Genomic DNA, 22,988 nt, shown 5'->3' with positions numbered 1-22,988 from the left:
ATGCTGGTAAGGGCAATGAATATGTAAAACTTCCCAATCATTTTTCACACTCACTTCTCTCTAGAAATCCATAAAGCTTACAAATCTTCAATTTTCTAATTCAAACAAACGTCACATGTCATTAGTCGAAGGAAGTAGTTATTGTCTAATTTCGGTGTTTTGATAAAAATGCACCATATGGGGAAGTTAGCAAAGCAAAGCATACCACACTGATTTGGAATAACTTTGTGTAACTCTGACAACACAACAAATTCTTTGCTAGATGCAATCTATGCTACCAAGTTATTTTCGACTCCAATAGCATGTTCAATCAACATAATATAAGTTTTCATAATTCTTATTATCTTTTTAATAAGTTACGATTAATATATAATTTGGAATTTGGTGACTCGAATGAATAATCCAACCCAAAATGAAATGAAGAAAGCCCAAATGACGATTCCAAATATACTTGTATATGGGCTTTGCTCTGTAGTTGCTAAAGTTTATGCTTATACATATTCATAGTTAAGGATACCGATGTAATCACTTTTGAAACAATCGAGTAATAAAAGTGTTTTCTGTCTCCTGTCCGTAGATCTACGTCATATCGACTGAACCATGTTAAATTTTTGTATAGTTTTATCACTTTCTTGGGTAATAGTTAATTTTTAGTTTGGTTTTTTTAATTGGCTTAGTTTATTTAGCTTAATTTAATTTATAATTAGTTTAGTTTAATTTACGATTAGTTTCTTCTTAATTTATAACTAGTTTAGTTTAATTTAATTGTTAGTTCCAATTTATAAAAGAACCAACTACACTTGTAATGTAATTGATGAAGAATTCACACATAAGATGGTCGCAAAAATAGAAAACACTCAAGTCAATATAAAAGTCCTAATATCAACGTCCAAGGATGTAAAAGTACTCTAAGATAATAATGTAGCTTTGCAACATTGTGGTGACATGATATTAAAAATAGTCTTAAGATAATAGTGTAGGGTGTATAATGACTCATGAATTAGTGTAAATTTCGGTGATTCTAAAGGACTATTACGATTTAATGAAGACAAAACAATACATATCTTCAAACACTAAGACTAACCAATCAAAATACCGCAAGACCAAAATGCTCTAGACCTAAAAAATACCTCACATGACCGGATGGATCTTGACAAAAACTGAAAATAGATAACTTCGGGCTTGTGATCTTACAAATGCTATAGAGTTGGACCGCACTATACGGGTCTCAAATCAGTATAGAGTTGGACGCGCATCTGGTCAGAACGTTCCAGTCTAGTCATTTTTTGGAATGGTCCCATACGGTTTTAGGTGGTCTTTTTCGGTTCGGTCTTTTTTCAATCTAGTCTTATGGTCTTTTCGTACTCTTCTTTCGGTTTGGTTCCACAGTTTTTACAGTTCCGTTTTAGTTTCCGGTTTTTCTGTTAACCAATATGTGATTAATATCAAAATGCTACATTAAAATTTAGCAAAAATGATACATTAGAATTTAATAAAGGAAAATAGAAAGAAGTTGGATAATGTTTGATTAACAAATGTGTGATTGACCCAAATGTGATATATATATATATATATATATATATATATATATATATATATATATATATATATATATATATATATATATATATATATATATATATATATATATAAACTTTGTCTTCCGGTATTTTTTTAGACCATTTTCAGATTGGTATCAAACTAGTATTACGTTGGTCTCATAACGTTTCAATCCTTTTTGAGATCGGTCTCGAAACAATCCTGTTTTTTTTGGTATTGTTTTCGTTGGATCTTTTTCTCGAACCCGTCTTTTTTGTTCCAATCTTGTTCTAAATGTTTGATCTAAAATCAGTCTTATTAATCATGTTTATTAAGAGTAATAATACAGCAAACAATTCAAGGATGATAGCTATGAATTGCTTGTACGTTCAAAATTTTAAGCACCAACAAGTCAATAACCATTGGATTAGACCTATTACATGTGGTATTCATTCATTGAACTAAAAGGAAGGGAGAGAAAAAAAAAAAAGACAAATTTAGTCGAATCTTATAAACTTTGTTCAAGAATTTAGCCAAAAATTAAGCAAAATATCAAAATAGACATTAAAGGCCCACAAAACACCATATTTTTCTACAGAAATACGATCTTTTTTTAGATGTTCTTTCGATTATATGTTTTATTTCATTTTTGCTTTTGTTCATTTTTACACAGCATGTTAATCACTATGAACTTGGAATTAATGCATCCACATATGAATTTTGAACCTATGTGTTTGTAATTATATCTCATCTAAGTGTTTGAGAATGGATTCAGGGAGTTTTAAGTTTAATTTTTTTTAAATGATGTTAAAAAATGAAAGTTAAGGTTTTTTTTAATAAAATTTGCCTTTTCATTTTTACATGGATCTTGGAAAATATAAATGACCTATAAAAAAAGGTAAAAATGACATCGTTGTGTGTCTTCACAAGGATTTTAGTATTTTCGCTAAGTTTTTGTAAAAATAGTCGACTATTTGAGTCTTTTTCTTACTTTTTTAGTTAAATTTTGAAACAAATTTATAAGATTGTCTTATATTTATTTTCTAAAAAAATGGTTAAGAAGACATATTTCATATTTGGTACGGCAGGTGGTCCCAAAGGGTAGAGGTGAAAACTAATAATACCTATTTGGAACTTTGTGATTGATGTTCATTGATGATAGATGCATTCACAACGATTAAAATGCATACTTTTCATTAGGCAATGATATTGATCTTCTTTTTGTATTTATGGCAATCATTAAAGTAGCAAAAATAAGTTCGTTAATCAGTTAAAGAGTAAATTACAGTGTTGTCGCATGGTTCATCATATTCATCTATAATTTTGTTCTAGTTTTTTTTATATGACTCGTCTTTATGTTTTCACATGTGCTTTTTGAGACTAACTTCGTAAATTCCCATCCATTAAGGGCGTGTTTGACACAGAGTTTTTGGAAACGTTTGGGAGCTTCTAGCTTTTAGCTTTTGACAAAACGCTCTAGTTTAAACAAAAAGCTTCGTTTGGCAGTATGAGCGTTTAGCTTTTAGTTTTAACAAAACGCTCCGATTCTAAAAGTTACTTCATGTAGCTTTTAACAAAACGCTCCGGAGCTTTTGAAATTAATTTCCATAATTACCCTTAAAAATATATTTATATATATTTTTATTTTTAATCAATTTTCCTTTTATATAATTTTATATATTTCAAAAGCTTCCAACTACTTTTGCCAAACATTCATATAACAAATAAAAGCTACAGTTTCCCGCTACCAGCTACCAGCTACACGCTACCAGCTAACCGCTACCCGCTTCCAGCTAACAGCTACTTTAAATGTTTGTAAATTAACAATCATACTTCTTTTAATTTTCTCAATTATATTGACATTTTTGATAAACCAAATATTATTTCTGTAAATTATTGAAAAACAAAAAGATTTTTCTCCGTATACCACCACCTCCAAAAAAATTTCATCACCATGACCCTCATATCACCACCAATATATACCACCACCACATCATTTTTCATCACCACCACTATTATCATTTATGAAACGTTTAAAAAAACGAAAAATAAGTTTTAAAAGGGTTTTATAAAAATAAAAATTATATAAAAATGTAAAAAAAAATAATAATAATAAGTTATAGAAAAAAACTATAGATTTTTTTAGAGCATTTAAAAATACTTCCATTTAAAAAAATTATATAAAAATTAGAAAAAAAATCTAAACCAAATTTAAAAGTTTTATTAAAAAATATAGTAAAACAAGTTTGTAATTTTTTTTGCTGATAAGTATAAAAAACTTGTAAAATAATTTATAAAAAGCTTTAAAATACTTAAAAAAAATGTTCTAAAAGAATTTTAGTAAGTATTGTATGAAATTTGTAAAAAATAAGTTGTATGAAAATGTACTAAATCAAAGAAATTATAAAAAGGAAGCTTAAAAATTTAGAATATTTTCGCTTAAGAAAATTGTATGCAGATTGTATGTGTAACATTCAAAAAATCAAGCATAATTTTTTTTCTTCAGAATAAGGATAATAAAAAGGAGTTTCATCTATAACACCATCAAATCATAATGTATCAAAAGTCATCATAAAAAATGGAACCTAATACTTGTTTTGAAACAAGGTCAACAAAAGATAAACATAAAACAAATGTCATGCACCGATGAATGTTCAGATCCCCCAATCACGCCAACTCCCTTTCCTTTGTACATAAAAGAACTGCAACTAAAGACATAAAATAGCAACTGTAAGCCTAATGCTTAGTGAGTAATCCCAACACTTTCTCATTATATAGATCATACGCAATAACACTTATAAACATAACATGAAGTAATAAATCACATACTCCCTCCGTCCCAAAATTATTGTCCACGTTTGACTTTTTAAGTCTCTTTTGTTCAACTTTGACCTTAAATAATTTATTTTTTGTTATATGATTTTTATGCAAGATATATGAATAGATTGTTTTTTAATTGTATTTTCATTGTTATAAATTTCATCAAAAATTATATAACACAAATAAAGTTATTTATGGTCAAAGTTGACATGAAAAGACTTCAAAAGTCAAACGTGGACAATAATTTTGGGACGAAGGGAGTATTACTTATACACTATCACATATAACTAAACATAATGTATGCTAACATACTCGTCTACCTTAGATAGTACAACTAGAACTTCCTTCACTTAAGAGGTTATTCTTTAGTAGTTCATCCCGTGGCCATCGGTACATGGCCATCCAGAACGAAACAAATTGGATCCCCTTGTTGAGAGGTTTTTCTTTAATTGTTCAATCCATAAATACTTCCCTCACTTATGAGGTTTTTTATGGATTTATATAACATAATCATATAGTCCATATAATACGAAAGTTCGTGAGAACTCACCTGAAATGACTGATAAGCTAATCCACATAGAGAGCTAGGTGGAACTGATGCTGCTTGAACCACTACACAATAATTAATCCTAATTTAGCAATTAAGGTATACTACTTAATTTTCCTCTTTATAAATGAGTCATTCTCTTTCTAATCCTTGTCTTAGGGCAAAATACCAGTTTACCCTTAATCAATGGTTTGAAATATAATCTTATTAACATTTAACCAAAAGTCAAAAAGTCAATGGTTAACGGTCAATGACCCACTACACCGTGGTGAATCGTGAACTGCACCATGGTCCAATCTAAAAAAACATATGCAACACTCACAACCACTGTTCCATGGTCAATCCATGACCGCGTCGTGGTTTGTCTGGCAGAATAGTTTCTTCATTAAGCTCTTAATCTATTAAGTCCAAACCTCATACTTTCCAGGAGTCTTTAATACTCCCTTAAGGTTCATAAAAATCGAAACTTTATGAGCATGCACATCTCATGCAAGTCTTACCCCAAACTAAGTCAAAAAGGATAAAAATATGGTCCAAAATTCATACATGACACCAAATTGTGAGTAAAAGCCAAATCTAGAACATATAATACTCTTAGGTAAAGTTGCAAACTTTATTCCAATCTCTCACTCAAAACTCACAAAATGGGTCAAATGTGCTTAAAAATCAAGATCTAAGAGAAATAAACCACAAAATTCTAGCTTTGAAGACTTAAAATAGTCTAGAATATGATCAAGGGGGTTGCTTCTGCTTGTTAAACGACTCTTTTACACCACAAATATACTCCTTCCTTTAATGGGCACAAGACAAGCAAATAAGCTCAAAAAATAGACAAAAGGAGGCTAGGATTTGATATTTTGCTCTTGGAGGTGAAGGAGGCTGAGAGATGAAGAAACCCTTACCATCACATCCTTTAAATATGGCTCAAGTCCCGAAACTTGGGGTTTTGTGCCCATTGTGGCGTCGCACCGTAGCCATTAAATGGCCGTCGCGTCGTCGTGATGTGACACCACCACGCCGCGATAACCATATACCACATCGCGTGAAAACAAATTTCCCTAAATTTGAATTTAAACTTCAACTTGTATAACATTAACTCATACATGAATTTAGGTGTTACATTATGAAAGTGTAAAATTTATTTTATAAAAATTATAAATAAGTGTAGAAAAATGTACTAGATTTATACAATGATTTAAAAAACTGATAATCTTTTTTTAAACAACCTTACTAGGGTTAATTTTAAATAAACTTTCAAAATCATTGATTTCAAATCCCAAAAGTTTAAAGTTTAAGTTGCATAATTTATGATTCCATAATTCAAAAGAAGTTTAAAAGTTTAAATAACAATGTCATAACAATGTTATAACAATCAAAATAACATAATACAGTTTAATAAATAGTTAATGTCTTCATGACCAAACCAATTATTCAATTTTTATGATTCTTTGTGGATTTTTAGTTACAATTTAATTATTATTATTATTATTATTATTATTATTATTATTAGATTTTAAAATTTCTTAAAATTTGTTCATATTCCATTTCTTTGACCAATGATTTTAAAGATCAAATTTGTAACATTCTAAAAACCATGACAAAATTTTCATTTTAAAAAGGATTTTTTTTTCATAAAACATAAGATTGTTAAACATTGTTTTCAAAACCAAATCCATAGAAATCAGTGTATCAAAATAATCTCTCAATATATAAGTCAACAAGAGGATGTGTACGATCATGTCTTCGCCTTACTCCGATCATTTGAAGTACCTGAAAACATTAAAATCAATACCTGTAAGCCAAAGTTTAGTGAGGTTCCCCAAAATACCCCACACAACAGTACATTTATAATGCATGCATATTGGGCCCACAACATAAGACTGGATTTCCCCCGAGCCCACAACATAAGACTAGATTGCCACCGAGCCCACAATATAAGACTGGATTGCCCTTACCGACCCTCAGCTTATGACTGGCTTGCTCCTGAGCCCACAACATAAGGCTGGTTTGCCCATCCCGAGCCCTCACCTTATGACTGTATTGCTCCCGGGTTTGTTGGCTTATAGCACAAAACAATACTTCCTCAACCTAACCACACTATGTCGACGTAAGCAAATAATAATCAATAACATTGCAGTCTAGAAGATAACAACACCGATCACAGATCCAATAACTAGCACTATAGGTCACTTATACAACAAACAGGGCCCACATCTCAAATTATAGCCCAAATCCCTAAATTTGACCTAAAGTCAAACTTGGTCAAAAAGTCAACACTCAAGAGTCGTATGTGACATCCCTAGTTTCACGATTAGAAAAGACCGATTTGTTTATGCTTTGTTTTAAAATCAGAGTAATCTTTTTAAAGAAAATAGTTGCAGAATTTGTTCCTAAAACAAAATATGATAAGAATTTATCAAAGCATTTCTTTAAAGAAATGTATTTTCATTAAATAACAAAATCTTGGGATGTCATGTCCCGATACAGACCAAAAGCATAAACAATATAAAATAGACCTTACAACAATTATTTATAACTACTGATCTATAATCCACAATCTCTCGTCAAGTCCACCAACTTAAACTCTTGTGTCATTACCTGTAATACAAAGAAAACTGAGTGGGTCAGGCTTGGGAGCCTGGTGAGCATATAGGGTTTTCAACCCACGGTAAGATATTATATTATATTTAATCATCATACAATCAACCCAAATTACCCATCCCCATTATCTCCTTCGGTTTCTTAAAGCTTTACCCTAAGAGTCAATTATCCTTCATTCATTCATTCCTAAGGATTGACCTAAGGGATTGGAACAAAGTCCATTTGCTACCACGGTTTATACAACAGGCACTATGTCACATAGTCGCCAGGGTTTATACAATAGGCGCTACATCTCATAGTCACTAGGGTTTACACAATACGCACTACGTCTCATAGTCACCAGGGTGTACACAATAGGCACTACGTCTCATAGTCACCAGGGTTTACACAATAGGCACTATGTCTCATAGTCACCAAATATTTCATCTACCCATGTTCTACCCAACATATTTGTAGATATAAAATACATATACAGTTTAAATCATTAAAAACCTGTATAAAACATCCATTCCCCACCATCTCAAATAAACAAACAATATATAACACATAGCATGTATTTCATAGCAAATACTTCATATTTATGTGTTAGAAAAAAAGTAACTACACACTCACTTGATAAGACAATGATCGGACAACACCTCGCCTCTTAAAATAATCTTTTCTGATAAAACCGGGACGTTTTCTTCAAAATCAGGCTTCACGCGGGCAGAGTTTTGGCTCGAAAACTATTTTTCTCGGGATCTTCGGGGTTTCGGGACTTGCTTTGGGTGTCGGGATTGATACCAAAGCTTCCGGGGGGTACCAAGCCTTACGCTGGGCGTAGTTTGGATAAGACTACTATGTGGCGAGCTTCGGGTGGTGCTACGCGGCTCTCTCTCGGACCACACAAGGCCGAAGTACGCTGGGCGTAATCTAAGGTTACACGGGGCATACCCTTCGGATCAGATGGGTGAGTCACGGATTCGGATACTATCCGAATAAATAATTTTATTTATTTAAAAACTTCAGAAATTCATATCTTCTTCATACGAGCTCCGTTTTTGACGTTCCTTATATCCACGCGTAGTTGAGACTATGCTCTACAACTTTCGTTTAGATTCCGTCAGCTAATTTTGACTTTATTTTTATTAAATCATTTTTAGTAGGACGGGACAAGAAAACTCTATTATGTAACAACGTAACTTTTCAAAACAAGTTTTCATTTTAAATACATAATTCATTCATACAGAAATCCCAAAATTCAATGTTCACATATTATCCGAATAAAAACAAATCCCAAGATCTCAATACATAAAATCCCTCAGTGTGTACGACTCATGCCCGCGCCTTCCCGCGATCCTTGCTGGTACCTGAAACACATATCACATAACACGGTAAGCATAAATGCTTAGTGAGTTCCCCAAAATACCACATACAACACATACGCCACTGGAGGCTACTGTACGATCCCCCGGTCGATGTGTCTCAACGGGACCCTCCAGTCCCGTAGCTCGTTGGACCCTCTAGTCCGGTCATAGCTCGTTGTACCCTTCGGTCCGGTCTATATCGTTGGACCCTTCGATCCGGTCTATATCGTTGGACCCTCCGGTCTGGTCTATACAACACATAGCATACATATATCACAATGCACATAATCTCATACATACACACAGTACACAAGACCCTCCGGTCTACACATAGATACCACTCTAGGTAATGTATAGTGAGAAGACTCACCTCGGGGAACTCGGATAATCTCGCACACGAATATAATGATCTAGCCCCCGCCTAATCACATAAACAATATCCTCAAATAAATAATGGCTCTCAAAGGCTAGATTGAATCCCTTTCTACAATCCCACAGAAGGGTAAAAGACCATTTTACCCCTCCTTGACCCAAAAGTCCAAATGCTGACTAAAACCCTAAAAGTCAATGAAAGTCAACAAGGGGCAGTATGCGGCGCGTACCAGCTCTTGCACGCGGGGCGTACTCCGGCGATCTAGAATCAGGGTCTCAAACCCTAACGTTGTGCGTAATGAGATTTACGCCCAACGTAAGTCTCATTTTCATGCTCTTATGGACTTTTGGTATTAAACAGTTAAGACATAAACTCAAACTCCAGATCTGACTTTTCTAAGGTCACTTAATCCATAAAGTTGAAACCTTTAAGCATTTGCATGGCTGTAAAGGTCACCATTCACTTCAAACATATAACCTTTTTCCCCATTAAGCCCTAAACTCATGCATGACTTAATATTCACGTCAAAGATTGGATTTTTATGAACCTACAACTCATATTACTCTGAAATATGGCAGATCTAAGCTTATGGAGACCATTTGATCATAAAGTCTCCACCTTGGGACCAAAAACCCTAAAAATTGGTCCATTAAGCACAAATCAAATATGACAAGGAAAGCTTTGAACGTTTTTCCTCCAAGTGAAGCTCCTCCCTCTATAGAACTTAGATCCAAGCTTGTACTCCAACTTCTAGCCTCCACAAGAACCTCCTCTTCTTCTTCACTAACACACAAAGGCACTTTATAGCTTAAGAACACTCACACACTAGCTTTAGAATGATAATATTGCTCTCCTAGGGTTTCTCTCTGTGGAATGGTGGCTGGGGACAAGACCATATCATTACTTTTATAGTGTACAAGTGACAAATAGGGTTTGTGTTGAAACATGAAAGTGACCCTTTTGAACTTATCTACCGCAACGGTTCAGTACCTGCAACCAATTCAGCACCGGAGTCAATTTCTACAACTAAGACCGCAACCATTCTGATCAGCAACATCCGGAGTATTCAAGTCTTACTTATCCGCAGTCTTAGTTATTTCCTTCTATGTAATTCACTCTATTGTCCGGCATGTCTTGCACGACTGCTCATAGAGTTGTTCTTTTCTAAACTCTATAAATAGAGACTCTTTCTTATGTATTATGTACTTGTGTACTTGTGATATATGTGAATGTGAAAACTCTTAACTTCTTAATACACAAGATTTCTCATCTTTCTTATCTTCATCAGTTATCTCTCTTATCTTTATCACACTCAAACTGCTACTGGAACATAACCTCTCTTCGGAGCAAGTCTTCTAGACTTAATCACTAAACTTGATCTTGCTTACTAACTTGGAGTGACTGCATCCCTTGTTATGAATCAGTTTAAGTGTATTCTTGATATAACTTTTGTCATTTATCTTTTTGTACTTTCCGCAACTAACTATCTAACTATCTAACTATCTAACTATCTAACTTTATTATTGTTGAGCTTTTAGATCCTTAGAGATTAACTATTCCGCAATTAACTTGTTCTAACGTTTGTTCAAGTGTGTCTCCAAGTTTTTTCTCTCAACAATTGGTATCAGAGCCAAAGTGGTTGCTTTTTGGATATCGGAACTCTGATTTTCTCATTAAGCTTTCTATACCACTAAATCTCATTTCTCAAAAAAAAAAAAAACAAAAATGGCACAATCGTTATCTCTGAATGTCTCCAATACTGTTGTTGGTTCTAACCGAGCCCCAATACTAGTAGCAAATGAATATCATCACTGGTCACAAAGAATGGAGAGGTACTTAAGAAGATTGGGTCGAGATGTATGGAGATCCGTGGAAGAAGGACCACATGTTCCAGTTCTCACACCAATCCAAACTGACGGTGCTGCAACCAGACTAGGAAGAGGTCAACCAACTATGAGCCGTCCTACCAAAGATGATCTCGATAAAATGGAAAATGATGTTGTTGCTTTTTATGAAATTTCATGTGGTGTTGCTCCTGACAACTTTGATATTATCATAAACTGCAAGTCAGCCAAAGAGATCTAGGATGTACTCAAAAACCTGTACGAAGGCTGAGAACAAGCACAAGATAAGAAGCTCACGACCGCACTAATCGACTTCAACAACTTCAAAGCTCATGTTGGTGAAAGTTTGGAAGACTCCTTCAAAAGATTTAACCTAATAGCCACAAAGTTATCAAATGCTGGTACCATCCACAACAATCATGAAACCAATCTCCAGTTCCTTAATGGTCTAGGAAGACATTGGACTACAGCCAAAATGATAGTCCAAGGTGACAGAAAGATTCACTCTTTATCACTCTACAAACTTTATGGAGAACTTCAAGCACAAGAATCCACTGTACTCAAAGACTGTGCAGACTTCGGGGGACCACTTGCTCTCATAGCACAAGCTCCACCGCAGTCACCTTACTCTTCATCGTATGACACCCCACCACAGTCATACGAAGCAGATTCTGAGTATGATGATGAAGAAGAGTTTCAGAAGGTTATTGCTCTAGTTAGCCAACAGTTCAACCGCATACCACCTTCCTCTTTTCACAAGAATCAACAATTCAACAAACCACCATTCAACCGTAACTTCGGTCCTCAGAACAACAACTCTTGGTATTCTAAAGTATCTCAGAACAATCAACCCAAGGAGGTACCGCAGTCTCCTCAGAACAATGACTCCGGTACTCAATCAGAAGACAAGACTGATGTTGTAATTTGTCACAAATGCAACAAAGAAAATCACTTCGCAAAAGACTGTAAGGCCAACGTAGTCTAGGACAGAGCATTCTATCTCAGAATGGCTCAAGAGTTAGAAGAAAAAGAAAAAGCAAGGGCATATGTGGCTCAAGTTAAACGAGATCATCAAGTTTGGTCATCAGGAGATGAAGAAGAGACCATCAGCAGTGTTACAAGAAAAGGAAAAATCTGCATGCTGGCTACTACAGATGATGATGGGTCAGCAATGTTGAACAAAAACTACTGCTACATGGCGAAAGATGGGACCCTAAGCATCGTTGAATAGGTAAAACTCATGATCCAAACTTTAAATTATAGCATGCATGATTGTCAACCCTACATAGATGATCTTAATGACACTTGTGCTGCCGTCCTTTCAGACTATAACAAAGCCTTAGATGAGAAGAACATAGCGTCCCAAGAGATGTTCCACGTGAGAGGAAGACTGGATAACAAGAGACTTAAGATGGCAATGCTAGAAAGAGATCTAGAGTTAGAGAAAGATGCTAGAATGTTAAGTGAAACTCAATTAGAAATAGCCTTGAATCAAAAAGATTTAGCTCAGAAAGAAATTGTACGCTTGAATCTTTTAATTGAAAAACTGTTTAATGAAAGTGAGGCTATTGAAAATATGGTAAACAATGGAACCGTAGACAATACATATAATTGGGGTTGGTCAAATGGATATCCTACCGCAATGGATTCCTCACCCCGGTTCAACAAAGACAGAGTGTATGTCCCTCCTGATACAAAATTTCATTTCCCTGTCAATGACAAGACTTTTCTCGAGGATATTAAAACTCACTTTGGTAGATTACACAATTTGAGCAATAATTGTGTCATTGAGGAAATTGTGCATGAGGATTCTAGTCACATACGTGATCAAATTCCCATCAGTGGTACAACTCACTCCATTTCTCAACCTTCATCCGAAGTTGATGAAGAAATTGTCGTTGAAGGCTCCGAAGTCTCAGAGGACTTTCCATTCTTGTCCTCAAACTATAATCAACTGTCCCATAAATGTCCCACCGCAGTCTCATCTAAAACCTACTCTGCAATAGTCAATTCGTCTTCACCACAGTTAAAAAACATTGACTGCAACTCTTTAGTTCAAGGAACTACAACTCTTCAATCAATTTTTCACGAATTGCCTATAGAAAATTTTGAGGTAGGCCAATGCTCTCAAATTCTAGAATCTTCAAGTTCTGATGATTCTAGCCCACGTTTTCAAAATATTCCAAAAGGTTCCAAGAAACCGCAGTTGAATAACAATGACTGCGGTTCACCAAAATTCTTGGCAAAAAGAGCTTTCAAAGAGGAAATCAGATTTCAAAACAAAGGCAGACAAAGTTTTTCAAAAAATAGAAAACATGTAAGAATTCCTAAATCCAGGAGTCCAGAAAAATTTGTTCTCACAAATTACATGTCAAAAAATTCTTCTTTCATGAAAACAAACAAAAAGAAAAGTTCAGCTTTAAAAGTCACCTCTGCTACTTCTGACACAACCCAAAAAGGTGTCAAACCTTTCAGAAACTATGTTTTTCAGATCTACTCTTCAAAATGGAAAGGAGTTTTACCCACTCCAACACCTTTAAGATCAAATCAAAACAAATGTAAAGGAATTTTATCAAATCCACCTAGAGCAAACCAAAGATTTACACGCACGAAACCTTGTTCTAAACTAACTTTTCAGAACTCAAACGTCAAATCTCTCAAAAGTTACCCACCTCGGACTAATTTCAAGTCCAACACACCCCATAAACCGCTGACCAAGCACAATGTCAGATTCAATGACAAGCCCCTTTTTTTGCAAATGTCAGTGCAACTGTCAAAGGTTTTTATCTCATGTCAAGTCAAATCAAAGACAGAAATCTCACACTTTTCAGAAAACTCGTAACAATCCAAATCTGAACAAACACCCAGGACTCGGTTTGAATAATGACAAAAGACCTGTCCATGCAACCTCGGACCATGCATCATTCAAGAATACATCAATCGTCCCTGGCTCCAAACTTGTTTGGATGCCTAAACTAACCGTTTAAATCTCAGGCTTTGTACAAGGAGGAACAAGAAGAAGAATGGTTAATTGACAGTGCCTGCTCCTTGCACATGACCGGAAGGTTAGAGTACCTTTGGGATTTCAGGCCTATATGTAATGGTGGAAATGTCACGTTTGGCAACAATGCAAACGGTATCATCCGAGGTTACGGTGTTCTCAGTACGGGGAACTTTTCTATTCAGAAAGTTGCTTATGTAGAAGGTCTTAAACATAATCTTATCAGTGTTGGCCAACTATGTAACGCAGGACATCGTGTTGAATTTGACAATCAATTCTGTTACATAATGACGAATGATCGCAGCACCTGCTTAATCAAGTCACGCTGCGGAGGCACGATGTACCCTCTTGATGTTTCTCTTATCATTGGCAAACCGCAGCTGTGTTTTCTGTCCAAAGTTGTATCCGAAGTCTGCTGGCTATGGCACCGCAAGCTCGCTCATCTCAATTTTCACTACATCAACAATCTTGTCACAGGAGAACTGGTCCGTGGTCTCCCTATTCTCAAATTCAGCAACGAAACTCTTTGCCCAGCGTGCGAATGCGGTAAGCAATCCAAAGCAAGTCACCCTCTGATAATGGATTCTTCTATCTCTGAACCACTGGAGCTACCACACATAGATCTCTGCGGTCCCTCAACCGTAGCCAGTCTTCATCACAAAAAATATATACTAGTTATTGTTGATGACTATACACGCTTCACATGGGTCTTCTTTCTTAGACTCAAATCAGAGACATCGCAGATCTTCATTAACTTCATCAAAGAAATCGAACTTCAAATCAAGCTTCCAGTCAGACGCATCCGCAATGATAATGGAACTGAGTTCACTAATCATCTTCTGACCAGTTTCCTAGTTTCCAAATGCATCTCTCACAATTTTTCAGCACCCTATACACCGCAACAAAATGGCGTAGTAGAGAGAAGAAATCGCACACTCGTTGAAGCAACCAGATCCATGCTTAACTTCGCCTAACTTCCTCTCTATTTTTGGGCCGAAGCAGTAGCAACCGCATGCTTTGTTCAAAATCGAAGTATTGTGTGCAAGCGTCTCAATAAAACGCCATATGAAGGGCTCAACAATCGCAAACCCAATGTTCGTTTCTTTCATATCTTTGGATGTAGATGCTTCGTGATCAACAACAGAGATCAACTCAATAAGTTTGCATCGAAGTCTGACGAAGGTATCTTCCTTGGTTATTCCACTAACAAGGTTACATATCGAGTGCTCATCAGAAGAACATGGTTGATCATTGAAAGCTTTGATGTGAAATTTGATGACTCTCACATCCGCAGTGCACCTCCATCCACCGAAACAACTACAATCATGGAAAGTGACATTCCAACCAATTCTCGACCTCTAAATCTAGTTGAAATCGACTATGATGACCTGTTTGATCCCATTGAAACGGTGAAACTATCCGAAGTTCTAGTGTCATCCGCAGCTCAACAACAACATGTCGACGTATCTGGACCTTCTCTATCTGAAGTAGTATCTCTCAATACTTCCACCTCTCCGGTTGAGGGGGAAAGCTCTACTCCGGATATTGCTACAACCGCTGAGGTTCCAGTACCTGATGCTGCTTACATTCCTACCCAAAGTGAAGTCTCACCATCAATCGAACCTTCGAACGATTTAGATGACAAACTCATAGAGAATATTGACACTAGATCCGATCCCAGAATTGTCACTCTTTCATCTGCATTCCAGGGGGAACCTTCTCAAGTTCCAGAGAAACTCCCATCCGCAATCCAGGGGGAACCTCAATCTCTACCAACTCCTCAAGAAAACCCTGCTTTAATAGATCAAGATGATTCATCAGGATGTTCTCAAGTCCAGGGGGAACTGCATTCCCCAACCGCAGATTCCTCTGATATCCAAGACATTCCTTCTACCGCAGCTGCTGATCATCTAATGCCACGTCTTCGTGTATGGAAAAAAGACCATCCATTAGGTCAAATTATCGACAATCCATCAGCAGGTATCCAGACTCGGTCTTCCAAAGATTTATCTGACCATTGTCATTATGCAGCATTTATGTCTTCAGTTGAACCTCGAACTATCAAAGAAGCTCTGCTTGAACCAGACTGGATAGTTGCAATGAAAGAAGAATTAGAAGAATTTGAAAGAAACAAAGTATGGCAACTTGTTCCTCTTCCACAAGGTCATATTATTGTCGGTACAAGATGGGTTTTCAAGAACAAGCTAGACGAATCAGGATCAATCATCCGAAACAAGGCAAGAGTGGTTGCCAAGGGCTATAGTCAACTAGAAGGCATTGACTACGATGAAACGTATGCTCCGGTAGCACGAATGGAAGCCATCCGGATCTTTCTAGCATACGCAGCCCACAAAAATGTCAAGGTACACCAAATGGACGTGAAGAGTGCTTTCCTCAATGGTGAACTAAAAGAAGAAGTTTACCTTCAGCAACCTCCAAGATTTGAAAATGATGAATTTCCAGACTACTGCTATAAGCTCGAAAAAGCAGTCTATGGCCTGAAACAAGCTCCAAGAGCTTGGTATGAGACACTCTCTGAATTTCTTGTCTCATCCGGTTACAAAAGAGGAGTGATTGATCCCACATTATTCAGAAAAGCAAATGGTGACCACCTTATGATGGTACAAATATATGTAGATGATATCATTTTTGGGTCTACTGATCAAGATATGGTAGATGAATTTGCAAAGCTCATGACCAACAAATTCAAAATAAGCATGAATAGAGAAATCAACTTCTTTCTAGGTCTTCAAGTCAAACAAATTCAGCAAGGAATTTTCATTCATCAAGAAAAATAGACCACATAACTTCTGAAGAAATACTCAATGGATAACTGCTCTTCTGCTAAAGTCCCTATGGCCTTCGGATATAAGATCTCTGCTGATCCCTCTGGTGAACCTGTGGATCACAAGACTTATAGAGGCATCATTGGTTCGCTAATGTACCTCACCGCAAGCAAACCTGACATTGTCTTTGCAACTGGTGTATGTGCAAGATACCAGGCTGATCCAAAAGTGTCTCACATGACTGCAGCCAAACAAATTCTCTGGTATCTTAAAGGAAGCAAATCTATGGGTTTATGGTATCCTGCAGGCAACGACTTCAGTCTTCAAGCAGGTTGTAAGCTCGATAGAAAAAGTACTTCAGGTGGATGTCAATTTCTAGGCGGAAGACTTGTAAGCTGGTCTTCAAGAAAACAAACGTGTGTATATCTATCTACCGCAGAAGCAAAATATGTAGCCGCAGCCAGCTGCTGTTCCCAAGTTCTCTGGATGAAGACACAATTACTAGACTACGGGTACAGAATGCTGCAGATACCAATTTACTGTGACTTAGAAAGTGCTATAGCTATCTCTCATAATCCTATTCAGCACTCCAAAACGAAACACATTGAGTTACGGTACCATTTCATCAAAGATCAAATTTTGAAAGGTAATATTGAACTCATATTTGTTCCTACTCATGAAGAGATTGCTGATGTTTTTACAAAAGCTCTTGACTCTTCAAAACTCAATACATTCTTACAAATGTTGGGAATGATGAATCCGTACCCGCAGTTCTTTTTGAAGTGTTAGCTACCGTAGACCGTCTTTGGTCCCCATTACGGTTCTAACTGAGAATTACATATGATAGATGGTTTTGATACCACAATCTAGGTACCGTAACCATATGTCATACATATCTCTCATGGGTCTTAATGTTCCTTTATTTCTAAATTTTGTACAAGTGTTTGTCTCACAGATTCTCCAAAATCTTTCTTTCTCATCTACAATGGAGTTTCTCAACGGCTTTGATGAATTCATCCGCAACCATCTCAAATAAATTCCAACCGATTCATTAACTCTTGAATCCTTGTGTTCTATTTAATGATTCTTTATTAAATAAAATACAAACATTCCCTTTAGAAACTGTCACTTTACCTTTCTTAATAAACCCCATATCAGACCTATTTTAGGGATGATGCCAAAAAGAATGATTCCCAAATCGATCCTTTTTCAACTTGTCCTTTCTTCTCCCAAATACGTCCAATCAATTTCAACTTTCTCTCTCATCAACCCACGATTACCTGACGTTTAACCATGCGTCCACTCCACCATTAAATGCAAATCCTCCTTTTAAGATTTCTCAAATCTCTTCAAAAACTGTTTCATATTTGTGTGGTTGAGATTCAATTCCAGAATCGTTGATTCCCCCAAAACCCCATTCAACTTCTTACCCCCTCTTATGCTTTACCTAGGGTTAAAATCCTTTTACCCTCCTTTATAAACCCTTCTTCTTCTCTATAATCGTTTACGCTCTCTGATAATCGATTACTCTCTCAACTCTCCAAGAACTCACAAAAGCTCTCAAGAACTTCCATCTCATAACTCTCAATGACGAAATCTGGTGCATCTAAGAAGCAATCCAAGGCTTCAAGTTCGATGAATCAAACCGGTTCCACATCACCAACAATCGCTTCAAGCAACTTCAGGGCTGTGTTTGACGATCATCCTTCTTACAATGCTCCAACAAAACTGATGATCAAGCATCTCAAGAACCACATCCTTTTTGGCCCGTTCGACGCATTCACCGATGTTGTTCCCGTTTCTAAACTTTTCAAATGCGCTCTGTCTGCATACAGACCAATGGAAAATCCTCAAGAAGTGCATCTGAACATTGTCAATGATTCCTTGGTCATCTTGAACAAAGAAAAATTCTTAACCTCCATTAACCTGTTAATCCATCCCTCCATAAAAATCTTCACTCCATCCTTATCCGATATCACTACCGCACTGTACCAAATGGGTTACCAAAAACCAATCCGAGGGGTTGGTGAGTTTAAGAAAAATCAGCTGCCTGCGGTTTGGCAGTTTGTTTGTCACTTCGTCATCCGATGTCTATCTGGCAGAACCGAAGGCATCGACAACATGGGACTCAAGCTCCTTGAACTTGTATGGAGCATCTTCACCGGCCGTGATGTCAACTACGGTCAAATTCTTTGGGATGATTTCCTCCAGTACATTCCTAAAGGAAGACCAAAGGAAAACCCAACCGAGCTCACTTTTGCTCGCTTTTGGTCTCTGTGTATTTCTGATCTACATGCGGATGCTGGTCTTGACATGGTAAGTGACATCAATTTCTTTGTCACTAAGGATCTCAAAAGTTATACTCCTTCCTCTGATCAAACTACTTTTGGACCTATCCGCAGGCTCCCCACACACATTCTTTCACTGCTTGGTCTTGAGACTGCTGATGTCTCAGATCATATTGAGGCCACGAAGGGTATTATCTCATACCCTTCTACCCCACCTCTTCCTTCTTCAACTATTCTTCCTGAGGGTACTGCAGCCCCCTCTGCCACTACACTCTCTAACCTTTCTCAACGAAGAAAATCAGTAGCTTCTAAAAAGAAAGCTACAACACCCAAAAAGAAAGCTCCAAAACAAACCACACCTACCAAGAAATGCAAAACCAAAACCACCACTGTATCGAGCAGTGACTCCGAGGCAGATAGACAACCCATATCTATCCTTAAGAAAAGAAAGACAACTGAAACTACTAGCCATATGCGTGATCGGACTGATACTGAAGCCTCTCAAAAGGCTCCGGTAGTCCTTGGGATGGCCGCACATCCATTCAATACCACCATCGAATACCACTCAAACTTATCTTGTGAGATTGTTTCATCCTCATCTTCTTCTGAACGTGGAGACAGCCCCCCAGTTGGATCTCAAGTAGATAAAACTGGTAATCGCCCTAAGGTCTCCAAGGCTTCCAGGCTGCATATCTTTTCGTCTGAGGAGTTAGACTCCATCCTTTTGCAAGTATCCCAAACACTACAAACATCACTCCATCCGCAGGGCATCTCTTTCGCTCATGCCAGAACTGGGCCGAGGCCAAACTTGACCACGGGTCAAGGAGACCAAGGAAGCCCAAGAAATCCTACTCTGCTTACATCTATATTAGGTGGTTTAGGCACGGTGAGCACTAATGTGCAAGGATCCGTGAACCCAAGGGACACCTTGGTGAGACAACAAGGAATTGACAATGAAGACTCGAATGATTCTTGGAGTCGGTATCAACCAACCACTAATGTTGAAATCAAGAAGTATGCCGCTTTCAAAAGGGCGTTCCAAGCCCGCAAGGAGCAGCAGGTCAAACAACAAAAGCAGAAGGAGCAAGAAATTTTGTCCGTAGCTAGATACTGGGCAAATGTCATCAGCAACGCCCACACTTCTGCAACAATTCTTAAGGTTCAGACTTGGATGGACCAAATGGCTGAAACTATGCTGAAAGCCCAAGCCTCAACTGCAGCCGCAGGTACATCAAATGTTCCTCCTTCTTCACTTTCTATTCCACCTACCGCACTCAACCCATCTCAAGATGAAGAGCCAGCTATTGAACTTAGCTCGGCCCCAACCTTCGACTTTGACGATGAAGACATCCAAGAGGTCAACAAACCGAATCCATCAAATGATGACCTCATGATGTTCGAGGAAGAAGAAGAATCCAACGGTTCTCAGAACTCTACTTCTAAGCCTAAAGAAAAGAAGAAGAGAAAGAAGAAAGATGCGGTCACTCGTAAAGAATTCCTCAACCTTCAAGCCAAAGTTGATCAAATTTTGGCTGCGGTTAAGCCTACCCAACCTCCTCCAGAAGATCTCCCAGGATCGCAATCCCTAATTGAGCACATCGAACGACTAGAAACGAGAGAGCGTATGGCCGCTGAGCGCATCTCTCTCAAAGTCGAGATGGGAATACGATCTCTCAACACCAACCGCAGGGCCGACCATCAAGATTTCATGGCCGCAGCGGAACGCCTCATCACTGAGGTCACCGCAATCAAACAAGGCTTACAAACAGCCATTGCGGATCAAGTTGCCCAGTCCCAAAAGGCAATAGAGGAAACTCATACTGCCTATGAGTCCACGATTTCTGTTCTTCATGCAACAATCGTCTGCATGCAGAAATCCCTCACAACAAACTTTCATGGCCCAGAGATACTGCAGCTCACGAAGGATATTCACAAGCTGCTCTTCAACTCTGTCATTCCAAACAACTCCCAACTGGCCGAATCAATGAAAGCACACTTTGCTGAGGTTTGTGCCAAAGTTGATGGATTGAAACAACGGCTTGAGGAAGCACCAGGGTTGCATTCCTCAAGAGGGGGAAGTGATAGAGAAGACGATCATGATGAGCGCTCAAATACATCCATCCGACAGAGCCCTCCAATCACCACAAATAAAATTCCCACTCCGCAGCCTTCCCCTCCACCGTCTCAAAATATTCCATCTCCCCACTCATCACCCAAAAACAACATAAACCGTCCTATGACGCCTCCTCATCTAAAGAATCTTGAGGAATATATGTCCTCAGAAAGCTCTACAAATTCTCTTGTCACTGCCCAGAGGAAACATGAATGGAAAGCAGCCAAGCTTGCCGAAATTATATGGAGAGAATGCGGTTTTGACACTATGATTGATGAATCGCTGATCAACTCATGGGTCAATCCTCTCCGCATGCTACTTGATGAAGACTACACTCCCCACCTCACATATGCTGAACCACCATCAGATGGTTATTGGGATATTCCAATTTCTCCTAATGCCAAGTACTTTGCCGTCTTTGACCGCAGTCTTCCTGATCACAAGCGTCTACCAATGGAATTCGAAAGACTGACTCGATTCTATGCGAAGCATGGCTCTTTAGTGGAAAACATTTGGTCTAACGATAGACCATCCGCACTGAAGAACTACAAGATGCGGAAGTTTATGAAAGAAAACTTTGCTCAATTCACTCTGACCATAAGAGAGAATGATTACATCCGCACCCAGGCAGACTTCCCCTGCATGAATCCATAAGAAATATTTCTCATTGCCAGAGTTTTTCAGAACAAGGCAGAGAAACATCCTAAGATGCAGATAGCTCTCGACAAAGCCAAATCCTTCCTCAAGGAAACTGTCTATGACTTTGCAAAGATTGATGCGGACATCTACCCCACCATTGTCAAGAAATTTGACCTTCCACCACTTGAACAAGTGCCAATGCTTACAGAAGGTTTTGAAGAAAGATCTCTAGGCGCAACCAACTTTCCGGATCTTGGCATCATATTCAAACGGAAAACGGACAATGTCAAATATTTCATTCCGATGAATGCCATGCATCGCCTGCCCAAGAAGCAACTTGACATATGCAAGACCGCAGTGGAAAGATCAAAACACACTACTGCTGAAGTCAAGTTCGAGATCTTCAGAAGAATCTTGTAGCTGGAAAATGTTAGAAAATTTTGGTGGATTTTGATCAAGTTTCTCAAAGTTGATAACTGAACCAAAGTTAAAAAGGTCACTTAGGGGGAAATTGTTGAAAAATGAAAGTGACCCTTTTGAACTTATCTACCGCAACGGTTCAGTACCCGCAGCCAATTCAGCACCGGAGTCAATTTCTACAACTAAGACCGCAACCATTCTGATCTGCAACATCCGGAGTATTCAAGTCTTACTTATCCGCAGTCTTAGTTAGTTCCTTCTATGTAATACACTCTATTGTCCAACATATCTTGCACGACTTCTCATAGAGTTATTCTTTTTCTAAACTCTATAATTAGAGACTGTTTCTTATGTATTATGTACTTGTGTACTTGTGATATATGTGAGTGTGAAAACTCTTAACTTCTTAATACACAAGATTTCTCATCTTTCTTATCTTCATCAGTTATCTCTCTTATCTTTATCACACTCAAACTGCTACTGGAACATAACCTCTCTTCGGAGCAAGTCTTCTAGACTTAATCACTAAACTTGATCTCGCTTACTAACTTGGAGTGACTGCATTCCTTGTTATGAATCAGTTTAAGTGTATTCTTGATATAACTTTTGTCATTTATCTTTCTTTACTTTCCGCAACTAACTATCTAACTATCTAACTATCTAACTTTATT

This window comes from Lactuca serriola, chromosome 5 (assembly GCF_051521515.1).
Source record: "Lactuca serriola cultivar US96UC23 chromosome 5, Lser_US96UC23_V15, whole genome shotgun sequence".
Taxonomy (NCBI): domain Eukaryota; kingdom Viridiplantae; phylum Streptophyta; class Magnoliopsida; order Asterales; family Asteraceae; genus Lactuca; species Lactuca serriola.
This window is presented reverse-complemented; position numbering follows the sequence as displayed.